The sequence below is a fragment of the Engystomops pustulosus genome, chromosome 6, assembly GCF_040894005.1.
Source record: "Engystomops pustulosus chromosome 6, aEngPut4.maternal, whole genome shotgun sequence".
In the NCBI taxonomy this organism is placed as follows: Eukaryota; Metazoa; Chordata; class Amphibia; order Anura; family Leptodactylidae; genus Engystomops; species Engystomops pustulosus.
The window spans coordinates 132,904,357-132,925,068 of NC_092416.1; positions in this window are offsets into that span (position 1 = coordinate 132,904,357).

A 20,712-nucleotide genomic window follows, 5' to 3' on the forward strand; every position below is an offset into this window, starting at 1 on the left:
ACAGTCTATGAGGATGAGAGGGTGACACAAGAGCTTACAGTCTACGAGGATGAAGGGGGGGGGGGCACAAAAGCTTACAGTCTATGAGGATGAGGAGGTGACACAAGAGCTTACAGTCTGAGGATGAGGAGGTGACACAAGAGCTTACAGTCTATGAGGATGAAGGGGGTGACACAAGAGCTTACAGTTTATGAGGGTGAAAGGGGTGACACAAGAGCTTACAGTCTATGAGGATGAGGGGGTGACACAAGAGCTTACAGTCTATGAGGATGAAGGGGGTGACACAAGAGCTTACAGTCTATGAGGATGAAGGGGGGGGACACAAAAGCTTACAGTCTATGAGGATGAGGAGGTGACACAAGAGCTTACAGTCTAGGAGGATGAAGGGGGTGACACAAGAGCTTACAGTCTATGAGGATGAAGGGGGTGACACAAGACCTTACAGTCTATGAGGGTGAAAGGGGTGACACAAGAGCTTACAGTCTATGAGGATGAGGGGGTGACGCAAGAGCTTACAGTCTATGAGGATGAAGGGGGTGACACAAGAGCTTACAGTCTATGAGGATGAGGGAGTGACACAAGAGCTTACAGTCTATGAGGATGAGGAGGTGACACAAGAGCTTACAGTCTAGGAGGATGAAGGGGGTGACACAAGAGCTTACAGTCTATGAGGATGAGGGAGTGACACAAGAGCTTACAGTCTATGAGGATGAGGGAGTGACACAAGAGCTTACAGTCTATGAGGATGAGGGGGTGACGCAAAAGCTTACAGTCTATGAGGATGAGGGGGTGATGCAAAAGCTTGCAGTCTATGAGAATAAAGGGTGACACAAGAGCTTACAGTCTATGAGGATGAAGGGTGACACAAGAGCTTACAGTCTATGAGAATGAATGGGTGACACAAGAGCTTACAGTCTATTAGGATGAAGCGTGTGACAAAAAGAGGTATAAGAGCTGGTATAATGGTCCAGCCTTTGGAACAGAATAAAATAATTTAATATATAAAAATGCTGCTGCTTGAACCAGCTATTAGTCCAAGATCAACGGGACTGCAAAGAAGCCTGGAGCTTGGTATATATCTGGTATTTGTAGGAAAGAGACAGGAAGAATTAGTAAAGAGAGAGTTGAAATTTCATGCAGTTAGCGAGTGTGATAGGCTTGTCGAAAAAGATAGGTATTAAAGGGGTTATCCAGGTTTTAAAAATTTCTTATGGCTGGGCTGGGGAGGGATATTTAAACATAATAAACATGTACTTACGTCCTCCGGCGCCGCCGATGTCCCGCGCCGCGGTCCCTTCGATCCGTGCCCCTGTTTGTTTACAGGGGCACGGAAGCCGCGCACAAGGAGCTTCCGGTCGGGATGTGGCCGGCTCCTCCTATCCGTCCCTTTCTCTCAGCATTGTAAGCGCTGAGAGATGGTTTAGGATAGGAGCTTCCAGCCGTCCGGAAGCTCCCTGTGCACCCCTGTAATGAAACCGGCGCACAGAGAAGACCGGCTGCGGAGCGGGACATTGGCGGCGCCGGACGAGGTAAGTAGATGTTTGTTATGTTTAACAAGCCCGCCCCAGCCCGACCCTCAGTTATTTTTAAAACACGGATAACCCCTTTAAGTGGACTTTTGAAAGTTTGATGATTGGGTATTAGTCTTATAGCCAGGGGAAGGGCATTCCAGAGAATAGGTGCAGCTTGGGAGAAGTCCTGGAGATGAGAGCTTCGGATTAAGGTGGAGCTAATCTAAGATCACAGGTTTAATTATTTTAAACTGTAATTGGAACGAGACTTGGTACAGATTGGAGTCATCCCTGTAGTGTTTGGCTGCTGCATTAAGATTGTAAAGGAGAGAGTTTAATGAGTAGAAGACCAATTAGTAGGGAGTTACAGTACTACAGGAGTTTGTAAGAAAAGGGCAAAGTCTAGAAATGTTTCTGAGATGCATGTGGCAAGAGCGTGCAAGAGATTGAAAGGAGAGTCCAGCAAAACCCCAAGAGAGTGGCCCTGCTGCCTGGGGATTATAGTGAGATGACACAGACAGAGATGGAAAGGTCATGACAGACTTGATTTAGGGCCGGCGCTAGCACCAGGCATGCCCGGCCCAAATCTGCTGGGGTAGGGGTGGGGGCACATGGTCAAATCTTAGCCCCCAGCAGCCTGGCAGCATCTGGTGAAAGGGGGGATGTATATAAAATAATAGTTTATGAATTTTTAATGCCTCCACACAAATCCACTGCAAAGGGGCCCACAGAGGCTCTGTCGCCCAGGGGCCTACTGAAACATGGAGCTCGTCCTGACTTGGTTAGTCGATGGTGGAAAGACGAGAAGTTCAGTCTCGGAAAGATAACGTTTCAAGAAGAGAGAGAACATGGTGTTAGTGACAGTAAAGAGACAATCACTGGTGTTCTGAAGTAAGCAGTTGTGATATTTCATGCAGAAGTATATAGCTGGGTATCAACAGCATAAAGATAATATCGAAAAACAAATCTCCTGATGGTTTGTCCAATGAGGGAAGTATAGAGGGAAAAGAGGATCATATATTAGTTGTTTTATATAAGAAGTGGGACCCAACAACTGACCATTCTGTACAGATGTTTCCTGGGCAAGACTACTGGACTTTTTACATGATATGGAACTACAATGCTTGTGCAACACCCTCGCCGATGCAATGGCGAGGTAGTGCTTGCGAATACGTCCCACCTGTAGGTAACATCACATTACACTACATGGTCCTTATAGGATCAAGGGGAAATTGCAGTGGTTAATCCTGCCTGGCAAGGCAGAGGTTAAGTATTTTGTATAATGCAAGATGCCATTGACCAATGTCTGTGTTACATCCTGTCTCTGTGCACTGAGAGGTAATTGGAGGAGCAGCCACCACCTGACCAAAGGGAGGTAACAAAACCCTCTGGCCCAGAATGTTCTAGAGAAGTCTCTCCCCAGAGAGAGAGAAGAGAGCAGTCTCTCCCAGAAGGGAGAAGAGACCGGTCCTAGTCAGGCCCTCTGGGTCTGCAGGACGCAAGCAGAGTGTAGTTAGCTGAGCAGCAGCTCAGAGACTCTAGCATACCAGACCAGTGCAGGAAGAGCCTAGCCCCTGCCTGAAGTGGAGCAGTAAGACTAGAGTTAGTGTAGTGAGGAAAGGGGTATCATCCTACCTTCAAGGGTGATACCTGAAGAGATCCAGGACCGAGCTGAAGCATCCTCTAGGACACAGCTGCCTCCCAGCCTGCCCTCCACATCCAGGCTGGTGAACTACATCCTGTGGCTCCCTCCAAATACCTCTCCAGTACTCCACCTGTTAAAGACACGTTTTTCTGCAGTTCCTGCCGGTTGCAATAAACGAACTGTAAGTTGTTTTCTTCAACCTCTGTCTCCGTCTGGTCCCTGCTACTACAACTACCCTCATCACCGGCACCCTGTCCATCACCCAGAGACTCACACTCGGGACATTAAGGGGTTGCCCCAGGGAGATCCGCTATAGCCGCCTCTCCCTCATCATTTCTTGCCAACACCACCCTGCTGGAGACCGGCCAGGCTGTAGGACAGCCCTCCGGTTACCCCGTACCAAGCACCGTGACAATAGCGTGCTTAGGCCGCAACCGCCAGCCACTCCGGTACCGCGGGCCCCGGCTGTCTCCAGGCCTCACCTCAAGGGCTAGGCCCCGGTGGGGGATGTTGCAAGTGGCGTCACGAACAGGATATTTACTTCTGTGCCTTATCCTGGCACTAAAGACTGTACTTTATTAAGAAAAAGACTGTGCTGCCTAACCCTGCTGCCATCCGGGTTTAGGCCCAAGTAATTGTGTGTTTCTGGATTGAACTGTGTTATACTGCTGCCACGTGCTGTCGAGCGCCGCTCCAGCACTCAAGAGGTTAATCCTTGCAAGAACTGTACCAGCTCTGCTACATCCGGCGCTGCCGCGCCTGAAGATTTTACCTCACGAAACTGTGGCGCAGCAAGTAATTCCAGCCCGCCAAAACTTTCACTGGCGGGAAACCCAGAGACATCGGTAAGCTCCGCCCCCTGCGCGTATGGCGCGAATCCTGCCTCAGCGCGCTTTGGCGCAGCAGAAAATTCAGCCCGCCACAACTCCTGGCGGGAAAGACTCAAGCTCCGCCCTCTGGCGCGAAACTCTCCCGCGCTGCAACGCCAGTGAGAGCCCACGAGGTACCTCAGAGTCAGCGCAGCCGCCATCCAGCATCAAAGAGGTTAATCGGCCATCTTGGATTACTCCACGTGCTGTCTCCTGTCCTGCCGACATGCCGCACAGCCTCCGAGATGAAGAACCAAGTGTCGTATGGCCTGCCCAAGAGCCTCGGGCACCTTCCTCTGCTGCACTGCTTACTGCTGTCTCCCGTACGCAGTCTCCAATGGCGGATTCTCCACAGCGGCTGCCTCCTCCGATTCCGGACCTCCTGAGGACCACCGCGGATGTGAGTACCATGGCCCCCAGGGCCTATATCACAGTGACTGTGACTATATCTCCCTTAGCCCCGGCTGGGGTACAGTCCGGCCTCCCTGCAGAGGGTCAACATCTCCCCATAGGAGGCCCGGCTACAAAAGGGACTCTCTTAAAGGGGCCTGACCCCTTATCTAATGCTGCTGATCGTCCTGCGGAGTATCCAGGACCACCTGCTAAGAGGCCCAGGCTGTCCGGTGAGAACGCCCTGCCAGCTACAGAGGTTACCACCGCCAGCACAACAGCGCCCCCAAGAGCTACAGGTCAGTCCAGGAACAACAATCCTTCAGCTGTCAGCAGTGAAGAAGTTACAGCTCCTGCGGTCATCATCATGCACTCCACAGCGCCCCCAGCTACAGAAGGTCAGCCAGGGAAGTGCCTGTCTCCTTCCTTTGCTGAGATGCCTGCCGCCGCAGATGACCTCCCTGCTGTTCCAGCTCCAGCTACTGGGTGTTCCATGTCAGCAGTTCCAGTGTCTACCACCAGATGTCTTCAGGTGACAGATCTCAACACTGCTTTCTTCACCCAGGCTGATGATGTCCCTGCTGCAGTTCCTGCTCCCATGCCTGCAGCCATTGCTCTTGAGCAGCGAAGGTGCATCAGACTAACCCCTGAAGGGCTGTAGCCCTCTCCAGGTACATTGTACATATGTATATTTATCTCAATCAAGAGATTATACACTGTTATGTGCTATGATAGCACCCTTCCTCTGCCACAGCAGAGATTTCTTCAAAGGACTCTGTCCCTCTACCCAAAAAGAGGAGACCCTTTGCAACTTTATTGCACTTTTCCCCCACATCAAGGGCTGTGCCCAGAAGATGGACTTTCCTATTGGAGACCTTCTGAGAGACTGTTGCCAATCTTGAGGAAAAGTTGCCATGTCTATTGACTATTATATTGCACTTGATGCCTTCCTTTTTAGGTACGGACATTATGCTTGCACTTCCATGCCTTTTCTTTGCAGGAAAGAGACATTCTATGCTGCTACCCTAAGTAGCCTATTTACCTATGTAACGTTGTCACGTTTAAGATGTGTACCCATTGGGCTCCTAAGCCAATGTGATTTTGCTAACCTGTTGCACACTGTCTATATGCCAGTAGTCTGCATTAACCCTTTCATAGGCTTTTCAGGTTGTAGTGTGGCTGTGTCGGACCGTCTTTTTATGTAAAACACTGACCGCTACCTGATCCCTCAAACTGAGGTTTGCACATGGGGGTAGTCCGTAAACTGCGGGTCTTTAGGGGACCGGGGGTGTTACACAGCTAGCACCTGGATGCCACTCATACATGGGTAAGGTTGTCAGTCAGGAGGTACTTGTGTCGCATATGCTAACGCAATGCAGATAGACACCATATAATTGCCGCCAGGGAAGAAGCGTTGTTTAAACAAATATACAGGCCTTGGTGCAAGGAGTGGATTACAGGACATGACACCACACCTTTCCTACTGTACAGTTCGGTTTAATGGCGTCAGCGACCAACTGTCATACAGCTATATTTTTGTCTTAGTCCGACACCAACCCAGGTGCCTGTCTCCAGGACCATGGGCGGTTTTTCCCTACACCTCACATAGCCTGCACTTCCCAGAAGTGCCCTTAGCCCCCTCTGTGCCCCAAAACAACTGTAGTCGAGCCGAGGGCGGCTCTTTCAATTGCCCCCGGGGTATGCAACACCCTCGCCGATGCAATGGCGAGGTAGTGCTTGCGAATACGTCCCACCTGTAGGTAACATCACATTACACTACATGGTCCTTATAGGATCAAGGGGAAATTGCAGTGGTTAATCCTGCCTGGCAAGGCAGAGGTTAAGTATTTTGTATAATGCAAGATGCCATTGACCAATGTCTGTGTTACATCCTGTCTCTGTGCACTGAGAGGTAATTGGAGGAGCAGCCACCACCTGACCAAAGGGAGGTAACAAAACCCTCTGGCCCAGAATGTTCTAGAGAAGTCTCTCCCCAGAGAGAGAGAAGAGAGCAGTCTCTCCCAGAAGGGAGAAGAGACCGGTCCTAGTCAGGCCCTCTGGGTCTGCAGGACGCAAGCAGAGTGTAGTTAGCTGAGCAGCAGCTCAGAGACTCTAGCATACCAGACCAGTGCAGGAAGAGCCTAGCCCCTGCCTGAAGTGGAGCAGTAAGACTAGAGTTAGTGTAGTGAGGAAAGGGGTATCATCCTACCTTCAAGGGTGATACCTGAAGAGATCCAGGACCGAGCTGAAGCATCCTCTAGGACACAGCTGCCTCCCAGCCTGCCTTCTACATCCAGGCTGGTGAACTACATCCTGTGGCTCCCTCCAAATACCTCTCCAGTACTCCACCTGTTAAAGACACGTTTTTCTGCAGTTCCTGCCGGTTGCAATAAACGAACTGTAAGTTGTTTTCTTCAACCTCTGTCTCCGTCTGGTCCCTGCTACTACAACTACCCTCATCACCGGCACCCTGTCCATCACCCAGAGACTCACACTCGGGACATTAAGGGGTTGCCCCAGGGAGATCCGCTATAGCCGCCTCTCCCTCATCATTTCTTGCCAACACCACCCTGCTGGAGACCGGCCAGGCTGTAGGACAGCCCTCCGGTTACCCCGTACCAAGCACCGTGACAATAGCGTGCTTAGGCCGCAACCGCCAGCCACTCCGGTACTGCGGGCCCCGGCTGTCTCCAGGCCTCACCTCAAGGGCTAGGCCCCGGTGGGGGATGTTGCACTTGGTGTGCCAGCCTTCTGTCTGTGAAATATAGACCTAATGCATTAATCTCAATGAGTCCCAAGAATTGCCTGGCAGGTTTTTGGCAGGTAGAAGTTACAGGAAATGGAGGGAGAGGCTGAAGATGTAGGTTTCTCCCTCGGGGGAACCCTGATGTAGATATGGGATCCCTGATGGTGGTCATTTTTTTTTTTTTTATTGGAACTCGGCAATGGCCACAACAGCAGTAACATTATCTGGATGGAGATGGCTGGTTGGATATAGTTCCACAGGAGGTGCTCCCAGCCTAGTAAAGGTAGCTTCAGGCTGGAGAGGAAAGTTGGCTGTTTCAGCAGCAGGGTAAGACAGACTCCTGGAGGTGGATGTCTGCTTGGGCCTGGTCTCCAAGCAGTCCAAGGGTGTCAGGGCAGCGTGCCACAGACACATGTGCTTCAAGGAAGCTCTGTGCATAGAAGTCTCCTATGCTGACTTTTTCTCCTGAACTGACCTCTTCTCCTGGACTGACCTGGAACTTTCCAGCCACGAGGGGTTTTTATAAACTTGGCCTGTTTGTAACCAGCATTCTCTTTAATAACAGTAAATCTAATACATTCCTTCTCAGGCAGAGAATTACCAGCTGCATTACCATTTCCAAACACTTGAGGTCCCTCTAGGTTGATCAGACCATAGAAAAACCTATTGCATGGAGGGGGATTTTGATTTCGCAACACTAGATTTAACCCTGTGTTGGCAGGGGTGTTGCATGTGCACTGGTCAGAGTTGAAAGCATGGTGGCAAGCGTCAATTCACTTGCATACGAACTGCGCTTGTACTTCCTAACAGTTCACAAATTCCTCTATTCTAAGGATGCACCATCAGTATTAAAAATCAATCAGCGGTGTATCACACCACAATCACCACACACAGTACAGCTGCTGCCATTTCATTTCAGTGTTTCTGTTTTTTTATTCCCAACTTTACTTTACAAAAACCATAACATTTTTTTTTTGTTCACTGCGCTGTACTATTCGATACAGTGCTGCGTAACAAATTGTACTTTTTAGTGGTACCATTTAATATTCCATTCAATGTAATGTTTTTGCTATCACTGTCCTATTTTTAATGTGCGGTTCACATGACGCATACGTATAGTTCTTTGATTTGGTACAATCATAAAGATGCTTATTAGAAAAAGGTTTGTTATGTCTCAAAAGCTTAAATTTTTTTTTTAAACTCCTATTTCACCGTATCACAATTTTTTGACAGCTTATCTTTGTATTCAGATTTTTCTAAACATTTGGATTTGTGCCTTCACCATTTAGGATAATCAGTTTTATATTTTGATAGGCCAGGCATTTTGGGATTATTTGGATACCTATTTTTTTTGTTTTACTTGTTTATTTATTTATGTGTTTTGGTTGAAGGGGGGTGATTTGAGTTTTTTTACCATTTTTTAAAATAGATTTATTTTACAATTTTTTGTAGGGTTCTGGTCACTAATACAGTATACTGCTCACCTATTACAGTCTGTCTTATGGCAATGGATTGCTGCCACCTCCCATATATCACCGCTGTTCATGTTCGTCTGCAGCACCTAACAGGCTCATCAGCACCTACTGCGGCAGTTAATGGCAAGTTTCTGTATAAAGCAGCTCCCATCTGCCATATTTGGAGATATCTCAGCTTTTGAGCCCTCTCCATTCAAGTTAACTGCATCAAAATGTACATGGCCGGGACAAGGGTAGGCAGGGTTTGCCAATCACTTAGGGCACATAACTCACACTACCCTAAGAGGTGCTGCCTCGGACATCAATAGCAATCAAGCGGTATGTGATTCTTAAGATGCACATGTCGCTTGTTACTAGATGCAGACAGTGTGATGTTACCGCTGTCTGCGCCCTCTGTTTGACCTAGTCGCCCTGCAAGCAAAGAAGCTAGGGAGCGCAAGTAGGTGAGTATTATTTTTTTTAATGCTATGCTATATACATATATACAGGGGGCATGCTCTGGGCTACTTATATATTAGGGGCATGTACTGGGCTACCTATATACTGGGGGCATATGCTGGGCTACATAATGTATATACTGGGCATTTATAAAATTATGCGTTTGCACCAGTCTGACTGTGCACTGAAACGAATGTGCAAACTACTTGCACATGTATTTATGATGTGGTTGCTCCAGTATTGTCTTGCAGTTGCGCCACAAATTTCTGCACCTAAAGGGGTGTTATGGTGCACATTCTGCCCGTGCGCCACATTTATTATTGCAACTAGACAGAATTGTGTTGCACGCTCTTTGTTAAAGGTGCACCAAAAAAAAGTTGGTGCACACTTTCCAAGCAGTGCTGGGTGCGCCAGATTAATGAAAACGGTGCGTCAGTATTCAATAATCTGGCACACGTAGGCCTACGTGTTTCTTTTTGCATTTGTGAGTGTGTGTTTTTCTGGGGAGGTGACTTTAAAGTTTGGGTTCATATCGGCCTTTGTATTCCGAGCCGATTTCCATGGTAACTTCTCTGCAGTGCAGTAAGAAAACAGAATAGGGAAGGGGATAGACATTTCTGTTATTATTATTATAATTTTAATGTCCAGAGCTTAGTTTTCTGAATGTCATGTACATTTTTCTGAAGAATTGAAGGATTACTATAACTGCAGTTAATATCAAATTAATAAAATGACAGGGATAATGTTCACTGCATATATTATATTACTACCATGTAATGGTCAGTATGATGTCAAAATACTATATTTATGTATTTATGTGTAGGGTGATATTTCAGTGCAGTGATTATGTGCACATTCTATACAGTAATAGTATAATGTATAAGATGATATCACAGTGAGTATGTGCACATTATATACCACAATTTTATAATGTACAGCAGGGGTAGGGCTCGGCAAACAAATGTGGCTCTCTCAATGGTCGCATCTGGCTCACAGACAAATCTTTAATAAATAGTAAATCGGCACTATGTGAGACACACACGGTGCTGATCAATGAATGCAGGCTGAGATGTTACTGCTGGCTGCTTCCTTTGTGCGACCAAGGCGTCTTTGCTGCCTTGGTCATAAAGAGGAATCAACACCGCCATTTGACGCCTATGAAACGACTGTGTCATAGAGAACAGCGTGGGAACAATGAGGAGCCATCTGTAGGGAGCGAAAGTAGGTGAGTATTGATTTTTTTTTTTTACTGAGACTATATATCTACTGGGGGGCATGTGCTGTGGCTACCTATCTACTGGTGGTATGTGTTATGGCAGCTTATCTACTGGATGCATGTGCTGTGGATGATCTACTGGGGGGCATGTGCATATTGTATTGCTCTCACAGAATTACATTTTAAAATATGTGGCTTTTAATCAGCACTACTATAATCAGGGCTCCAACTACAAAAATCAGGGCCGGTGTTAGTGGGCGGCAAACTGGGCATTTGCTAGCAAAGGATGTGTTGCTCTTTTAATACCACTTAATGGTGGAGATGCTTATCAACTACCTCCTGTCTATATATAATCTATCTTTCTAGTTATCTATCTCCTGTAATGTGTCTATTTCCTAACTATATATCTGTCTGTCTCACCATTTATCTATCTAGCTTTGTGTCTTTGTGGCTTGAGAAAGGATTCTGAATAGGATCCGAAACGTAGCACTTGGGTGAATAAAGTACCCACTCCTTTTTATATTGTGGTGAGCAGCCTATTTTTTACTTTTTCGTATGAAGAGGTGGAGAGTCAAACCACTGAGAAGGGCGAGCACCCAAACCAAGTTTCTTAAAGTGGTGCAGCTGTGAACTTGATTAATGTATAGCTTTGTGTCTCTATTTATCTATATATCTTGTATCTACTTATCTATCTCCGATGTATTATATCTATCTTCTACCTATCTATCTAACTTCAAAAAATGAGGCTGCACTCCAAAAGTTAAAGTAAAACATCTGTGTAATATCTCATTAGAACAATATTGAGAAATTACACAGATGAAATATCACATTGAACACATAAGGTTTTTTAATGTTAATGTACAGAGGCTGTACATTCGGGTGTTCCATTGTACAGTTTGCCCTACTATGTGCTCCAAATTTTCAGCTAGCCCAATTCTGTTACAGATATATTTGATAATGGGTGAGTTCTGAGCCACTGGCAATAGTATATCATGAGCTATCTGTGGTGGAAAGCACATGAGACTGAAATATACAGTTCGTGGGGCTGAACTATATATGGTATCTGTGATAGGTTATGAATATGTATTGATATTTTTGGGTGTTTTTGCACTTAATTTAAAGGGGTTATCCGGGTTTAAATTTTTTTTTATGGCCGGGCTGGGGAGGGCTAGTTAAACATAATAAACATGGACTTACCTCCTCCGGCGCCGCCGATGTCCCGCGCCGCGGTCACTTCGATCCGTGCCCCTGTAAACAAACAGGGGCACAGAAGCCGCGCACAGGGAGCTTCCGGTCCGCGATGTGGACGGCTCCTCCCATGCGTCCCTATCTCTCAGCGTTGTAAGCGCTGGGAGATGGTGCGCATGGGAGCTTCCGGCCGGCCGGAAGCTCCCTATGCACCGGTGTAATGAAACCGGCGCACGGAGAAGACGGGCCGCGGCGCGGGACATCGGCAGCACTGGAGGAGGTAAGTACATGTTTATTATGTTTAAATAGCCCTCCCCAGCCCGGACATAAAAACATTTTTAAACCCGGATAACCCCTTTAATTTAAATGGCAGAGAGTGACATGAAACCCAATAAGATAGTCTGCTATGTTGTTGTGGTGCAAGCGCTACAAAGCAGAAGTCTGACAGTGAGCGCGTGTGCCTGCAGATGGCACATGGTGCAAGTGAGTGCCATGAAGGTCGTGTGATTGTGTGGAGCCCTTTATAGGTGGATGGGTTTTCTGACGTAATAGGGAGTAGCACGCAGGGGCAGTTTGTTTTTTTACAACGCCATACCTGTATTGGGCACATGATTTATGATGTTTTCTATATATGTGGAGTGTTGGATTTGTCACGTTGCTTGAGAAAGGATCCTGAATACAATCTGAAATGTTGCACTTGGGTGAATAAACTATCCCCCTATTTTTTTACTTTAACTTTTGGAGTGCAGCCTCATTTTTTGAAGTTTGATTAGCCTGTGTGTGAAGCCCATGGGGGAATGCACCCTATGTGATAATGCTACTTGTATGGTGCTGCTGGATATTTGATTGTTTTTATTATCTATAAATCAATCTTCTATTTATCTTCTACTGTACAAAAACATAATCCAAAACTGGGTGCACGCTAACCAGGGCCAGGTGTCAGGTCCTTCAAAAATAGTATACAGGTAATGTAACAGCACTCCAGACGTAGAATTGTGCATAAAGATAAGCGGATTGATTCCATATTCAAAGCAACATTATCACTCAGAGTGTGAGCAAGGCTTGAGGAAGGCTCACACTTTGAGCCGAAACGGGCTCTGAATATGGAATAAATCCACTTATCTTTTTGCACAATTCTACGTCTGGAGTGCTTCCCATACTACTGTTTGTAAACTACAAAGTGTTATTATTGTGCAGGACTATAGGAGCCTCTTACAGACTGTGACTGTTCATAAAATAGTTTTATTTTGTGGCCCCACTTTTAGTTTTGACAATGGCCTCACTTTGGCTAAAACCGACTCTGCCAAAAATATATACCGTCATGGCCGGCATTATGGGTCGGCAGAATCTCTTCTTTCAAATAAATCTGAAATTGTGTTTCTAGGTGCCATGGATCTAGAGATATTCAGGTTTAAAGTGAAAATTTCAGGTGCGATTTTTATATATAAAAATCACTCCGACGGCACTTTAACAGTTAATAGCTCCGTTTTCTGACACTTAGAAACACAGATTTATAAAACAGAGGAGACTCTCCTCTTTCAGATGAAAAAAGAAGTGCTGCAGCGGATACTGCACACAGGAGCTGCTGCACCTCACAGATAATGAAAATATTGACTTTATATGTTACAAAATTTTGATAATGCATAATATCAACTAATGTTCATGTTTTTAACCCTCTCCTATCCATAACTATCTTAGAAAACACTTGCACTCTTATTGGCTTTTATTTTGTGATCAAGTTTTTTGCCAAAAATTGACTAATACGATGAACATTCGATCCTCTTCGCAAAATGTGGCTACATATTAACACAGCCACACACTTTCCAGAATAAAGTTTTTATATCGCACCACCGTCCATTATTTATACCTACGTTATGACATTCTCACTCAAATTCTTATGAAGCATGGAGGGTTTTGTTATTGTGCGAATAATACAGTGACACACACCCAAAAGTGACTTTTGTTATCTCATTAGCTAGTGTCACAGGTGTCCCCGTGACTCACGTCCGGCAGCGAGCTTGTACCCAACACCTCACGGGCAGCGCTTGTAGATTTAAAGGGCCAGCACACCGCTAATTGGTACAAGCCATTTCCAGGAATTCTATAAAAGCCGGCCTCTTCCTGCATTCCCAGCCGGATCTTTGTGCTTCTTGACTTAGAAAAAGCTTCCCAGCGATATACCTGCATTCCTGTGTCTCCTGCGTTCCTGTGTCTCCTGCGTTCCTGTGTGTACCCGTGTATGCTGCGTTTCTGTTTCCGTGTGTTCCTGCTCCTGAGTTCCCGTGTCCTGCATTCCTGTGTGTCTGTGTTCCCGTCCCCATCTGCCTGGACCTCTTGTTGCTGAACCTGGATTGGATTTGATGTTGCATTTCTGCCGCCTGCCCTGACCCTGTGCCTGGACCTGACTACGAGACTGTCTTCTTCTCTGGTGAAGACCAGGTGCCACTTAAACTCCGGTCCCAGGTGCCGGCTAGTACCACCTCCCGCAGTGGTCCAGAGGATTCACTTTTCCCAAATCCTGACATCCTGAAGCCTGGTTTGTGGATATATAGTTATTATTTGGGTTACCATTGTGTAAGGGAGCATACAATGATAGATCTGTTTTCTGAAAAAATTGTTTGGTGTCCCCTGTTAATTTACCGTTCACTTTGCTGCATATTTTGGTGAATATACACATGTGGGGTCTGTATGATCACCTCACATCTTGCTGTTTTAGGAAAGTATATTTTGTTTATATAAGTGTTCAGGATTTGTACATATTTTAGAGGAAATTTTTGCTTTTTATTGCTGTTTGCTGCAAAGTTGCTGTCATGACCGTCCCGCGATCCATACTGAGTACACCCGTGCCCTTCCCAGTGGCGCGGTTAACCCTCTTACCTCTCCTGGCTCTGCTCCAGTCCCTTCTATGCACACACACGCCAGCTCTTTAAGATTTCAAGGGCCAGTGTACCCCTGATTGGCGCTGGCTAATCCGGCTCCACATAATCCGGCGGCACCCAGCATTCCTCGCCGGATCTTCAAGTCTTTCTACTGAAGTGAAAGCCCCTTGTGTGTGTCACCCCGTTGGTCCATATTCTATGGTCCGTATCCTGTGGTCCATATCCTGAGGTCCGTATTGTGTGGTCCGTATCGTATGGTCCGCATCCGTGCTCCAGTGCCCCGCCCATCCGTGCTCCAGTCCAGCAGTGTCTTCAGTCCGTACCAGCGTTACCAGTGTTCCTCTGTGTTCCTGAAGCTATAAAGATTAAAAAATGTTTAAACCGTGATACAGCAGTTTATGACACTAACGAAAATAAGCTCCGACACCAGCTCACCCTGAGCTGGTGCTCGGTATTTGCAGCTTACACCTACTATTTCATGTGGTAGGTTTCCTTTAAAGCATTTTTGGGAGTGTAATTTCTTGATGTTGTGTATTGTGGTATATAAAAATCTGCTCACTTTGTGTGTAAACCTCCACTTCAATGTGAGTTTTTTGCACTTTTTGTTTAATAATTTGAGTTTGTCACATAGTTACATGAGGGTGGTCTGGGCTGTCAACTGTTAATTAAGGCAAATGCATCGCCTGGTTGTCTGCTAGCAAATATATATAGGTTTTAGGGGCGCCTTTAGTTTATAATCTGTATTATTGCTATATTTTGGATGTTGTAACTGTCTTAAAATTTGTAACTGAAAAGCAGATATTTCGTTATTTCAGTTTTAGAGCTAAAATGATGATTTATTAATGTGAACATATCAATATGAACCATTTGTGAAGTTTACACATGTCCATCTATTACATTTAGGAGATGTGAAGGTAAATATTTTCTCTTTGGAGCACATTTTGTCAAACTTTAAGTATTTTTTATAAAATGTTTTAGTTTGAATCAAAATTGCATGAAGGTGCCTATGTCTATAAACTCTTGAATGCAATTTGAAAATGGGGCAAGTGTCTGTTTTCAGAAAATATGTGTTTTTTTGCGGTTTACTTTAATTCTTTTTGCTGTAATTTCGGTTTTATTTGTAAATGTCAAAATTGTAAAAATTGCTCTGGCCAATAACGTAACAAAATTTCCAGAAATGCCTGGCAGTGAAAGGGTTGATACCCCTTGGTTGAATTCTCGGGTGAAGATGCTTATCATCTATCTCCTGTCTATATATCTATCTGACTAGTCATCCATCTCCGATAATCTGACCATTTATATATCTTGCTTTTTATCTATCTATTTATCAATCTTCTATCTCTCTTCTACGGTATTTATCTCTCATATCCATCTACTGTATATATCATCTACTTTATAGCTCTGCATCTAGAAATCTCTATCATCTTTCATATTTATCTTCTATCATAATAATTTCTTTATATAGTGCACACAGATTACGTAGCTCTGCACAGAGCTTGCCAGATCACTCCCTGTCCCCATGGGGCTCACAATCTAATCAACCTACCAGTATGTTTTGGAGTGTGGGAGGCAACCGGAGGACCCAGAGGAAACCCATGACACGGAGAGAAAATACAAACTCTTTGCAGATGTTGACCCTGGGACATGAACCCAGGTCCAGGGGCGGACTGGCCATACAATCTGCCGGGAAAGTTCCCGGTGGGCCGGTCCCCTCCAGGGCCGAATGACACACATCAGGCCGGCAGCATGGCAGGAGGAGAAGAGCCCCGCCCCCTGTGCAGAGCCCCAGCAGGGGTCTGTGTTCTCACTGCTGCTCTCCACCAAAGATCAAACACATCCTGCACTAACTTTGAGGGGGCATCCAGCAGCTCTGTGGGGGAGAAGCTGCTCTGCTTTGTGAGAGCAAGGCAGAAATACCTTAGTCCTGGCAAGTCGGGATTTGGCTGAGGGGAGGGGAACACAAAAGCAGCAGGAACAGAAGATCCGAGCACAGTGTGCAGCTGCTAAATGGTTCCTGCCTGTGAGTTCCATAATGAAGCTGAAAGTCTGGGCTGCTGCCTATGAGAGGTATATGCATATCTAGCTATTGTAACTCTGTCTACTTGTATAACTTCTATCTTCTTTCTTTCTTTCTTCCTAGCTTTCTATCTATCTATAATCTATCCTTCCCATATCTTTCTTTCTATCTTTCAATTGCAACACCCTCGCCGATGCAATGGCGAGGGAGGGTTTGCGAATACGTCCCACCTGCATGTAATCCCATTACACAACATGGTTCTGATAGGACATAGGGATATTGCAGTGGTGAATCCTGCCTGGCAAGGCAGAGGTTAAGTATTTTGTATAATGCAAGATGCTATTGTCCAATCATATGTGTTACATCCTGTCCTTTGTAAGCTGAGATGTGATTGGAGGAGCAGCCACCACCTGACCAAAGGGAGGTAATAAAACCTCTGGCCAGGAATGTTCTGGAGAACAGTTTAGTCTGAGCTCAGCTCAGATCAGAACATTAGATGATTATTCTAGTGTGGAATCCTAGGAGAATCAGTGAGTGAGTGAGTAATCTCTGTCTAGCCCATACCAGAGCAGGAAGAGCCTAGCCCCTGCCTCTGAAGAGTGGAGCATTAGACTAGAGTTAGTGTAGTGAGGAAAAGGGGTATCATCTTACCTTTAAAGGTGATACCTGAAGCCCTACAGGACAAGCCGAAGCTTCCTACCAGGACACAGCTGCCTCCCAGCCTGCCCTCTACATCCAGGCTGGTGAACTATCTCCTGAGGCTCCCTCCAACTCACATCTCAGCACTCCATCTACCTGTTAAAGGCACGTTTGCTGCGGTTCCTGCGGTTCAAATAAAGAACTGTAAGTTGTTTTCTTCAACTTCTGTCTCCGTCTGGTCCCTGCTAATACGGCTGCCTTCAGCACCGGCACCCTGTCCATCACCCAGAGACCCACACTCGGGACATTAAGGGGTTGCCCCAGGGAGATCCGCTATAGCAGCCGCTCCCTCATCTTTTCTTGCCAACACCACCCTGCTGGAGACCTGCCAGGCTGTAAGACAGCCCTCCGGTTCCCCCGTACCAAGCACCGTGACAATAGCGTGCTTAGGCCGCAACCGCCAGCCACTCCGGTACTGCGGGCCCCGGCTGACTCCAGGCCTCACCTCAAGGGCTAGGCCCCGGTGGGGGATGTTGCAAGTGGCGTCACGAACAGGATTGATACTTCTGTGCCTTATTACGGCATTAAAGACTTTCCTTTATTGAAAAGACTGTGCTGCCTAACCCTGCTGCCATCCGGGTTTAGGCCCAAGTACTTGTGTGTTTCTGGACTGAACTGTGTTATACTGCTGCCACGTGCTGTCGAGCGCCGCTCCAGCACTCAAGAGGTTAATCCCTGCAAGAACTGTACCAGCTCTGCTACATCCGGCGCTGCCGCGCCTGAAGATTTTTACCTCACGAAACTGTGGCGCAGCAAGTAATTCCAGCCCGCCAAAACTTTCACTGGCGGGAAACCCAGAGACATCGCTAAGCTCCGCCCCCTGCGCGTATGGCACGAATCCTGCCTCAGCGCGCTGTGGCGCAGCAGAAAATTGAGCCCGCCACAACTCCTGGCGGGAAAGACTCAAGCTCCGCCCTCTGGCGCGAAACTCTCCCGCGCTGCAACGCCAGTGAGAGCCCACGAGGTATCTCAGAGTCAGCGCAGCCGCCATCCAGCATCAAAGAGGTTAATCGGCCATCTTGGATTTCTCCACGTGCTGTCTCCTGTCCTGCCGACGTGCCGCACAGCCTCCGAGATGAAGAACCAAGTGTCGCATGGCTTGCCCACGAGCCTCGGGCCCCTTCCTCTGCTGCACCGCTTACTGCTGTCTCCCGTACGCAGTCTTCAATGGCGGATTCTCCACTGCGGCTGCCTCCTCCGATGACGGACCTCCTGAGGACCACTGCGGATGTGAGTACCATGGCCCCCAGGGCCTATATCACAGTGACTGTCACTATATCTCCCTTAGCCCCGGCTGGGGTACAGTCCGGCCTCCCTGCAGAGGACCAACATCCCTCCATAGGAGGCCCGGCTACAAAAGGGACTCTCTTAAAGGGGCCTTACCCCTTATCTAATGCTGCTGATCGTCCTGCGGAGTATCCAGGACCACCTGCTAAGAGGCCCAGGCTGTCCGGTGAGAATGCCCTGCCAGCTACAGAGGTTACCACCGCCAGCGCAACAGCGCCCCCAAGAGCTACAGGTCAGTCCAGGAACAACAATCCTTCAGCTGTCAGCAATGAAGAAGTCACAGCTCCTGCGGTCATCATCATGCGCTCCACAGCGCCCCAAGCTACAGAAGGTCAGCCGGAGAAGTGCCTGTCTCCTTCCTTTGCTGAGATGCCTGCCGCCGCAGATGACCTCCCTGCTGTTCCAGCTCCAGCTTCTGGGTGTTCCATGTCAGCAGTTCCAGTGTCTACCACCAGATGTCTTCAGGTGACAGATCTCAACACTGCTTTCTTCACCCAGGCTGATGATGTCCATGCTGCAGTTCCTGCTTCCATGCCTGCAGCCATTGCTTTTGAGCAGCAAGATTAACCCCTGAAGGGCTGTAGCCCTCTCCAGGTACTATGTCCATTGTACATATTGCATATTTCTGTCCTTACCCCAAAGAGCCAGAGACTTTCCTGAGACTCTCATCCTTATTTATCTCAGTCAAGAGATTATACATTGTCCTGTGCTATGATAGCACCCTTCCTCTGCCACAGCAGAGGTTTCTTCAAAGGACTCTGTCCCTCTACACATAGAGGAGACCCTTTGCTTCTCAGTGCACTTTTCCCCACATCAAGGGCTGTACCCAGAAGATGGACTTTGTCATTAGAGACCTTCTGAGAGACTTTTGCCAGATACTCCAGGGAAAAGTTGCTATTGCTATTGATTATCATTTTGCACTTAATGCCTTCCTTTTTAGGTACGGACATTCTGTTTGCACTTCCATGCCTTTTCTTTGCAGGAAAAGAGACATTTGCTACCGTGCTACCCTGAGTAGCCTATCTACGTTTGTAACGTTCAAGATGTGTACCCATTGGGCTCCTAAGCCAATGTGAGTTTACAACATGTTTGCACACTGTCAGAAGATATGCCAGTAGTCTGCATTAACCCTTTCATAGGCTTTTCAGGTTGTAGTGTGGCTGTGTCGGACCGTCTTTCTTGTAAAACACTGACCGCTACCTGATCCCTCAAACCGAGGTTTGCACATGGGGGTAGTCCGTAAACTGCGGGTCTTTAGGGGACCGGGGGTGTTACACAGTTAGCACCTGGATACCACTCATACATGGGTAAGGATGCCAGTCAGGAGGTACTCGTGTCACATATGCCAATGCAATGCAGATAGACACCTTATATAATTGCCGCCAGGGAAGAAGCGTTGATCAAGCAAATATACAGGCCTTGGTGCAAGGAGTGGATTACAGGACATGACACCACACCTTTCCTACTGTACAGTTCGGTTTAATGGCGTCAGCGACCAACTGTCATACAGCTACATGTTTTTGTCTTAGTCCGACACCAACCCAGGTGCCTGTCTCCAGGACCATGGGCGGTTTGTCCCTACACCTCACATAGCCTGCACTTCCCAGAAGTGCCCTTAGCCCCCTCTGTGCCCCAAAACATCTGTAGTCGAGCCGAGGGCGGCTCTTTCAATTGCCCCCGGGGTATGCAACACCCTCGCCGATGCAATGGCGAGGGAGGGTTTGCGAATACGTCCCACCTGCATGTAATCCCATTACACAACATGGTTCTGATAGGACATAGGGATATTGCAGTGGTGAATCCTGCCTGGCAAGGCAGAGGTTAAGTATTTTGTATAATGCAAGATGCTATTGTCCAATCATATGTGTTACATCCTGTCCTTTGTAAGCTGAGATGTGATTGGAGGAGCAGCCACCACCTGACCAAAGGGAGGTAATAAAACCTCTGGCCAGGAATGTTCTGGAGAACAGTTTAGTCTGAGCTCAGCTCAGATCAGAACATTAGATGATTATTCTAGTGTGGAATCCTAGGAGAATCAGTGAGTGAGTGAGTAATCTCTGTCTAGCCCATACCAGAGCAGGAAGAGCCTAGCCCCTGCCTCTGAAGAGTGGAGTAATGGATTAGAGTTAGTGTAGTGAGGAAAAGGGGTATCATCTTACCTTTAAAGGTGATACCTGAAGCCCTACAGGACAAGCCGAAGCTTCCTACCAGGACACAGCTGCCTCCCAGCCTGCCCTCTACATCCAGGCTGGTGAACTATCTCCTGAGGCTCCCTCCAACTCACATCTCAGCACTCCATCTACCTGTTAAAGGCACGTTTGCTGCGGTTCCTGCGGTTCAAATAAAGAACTG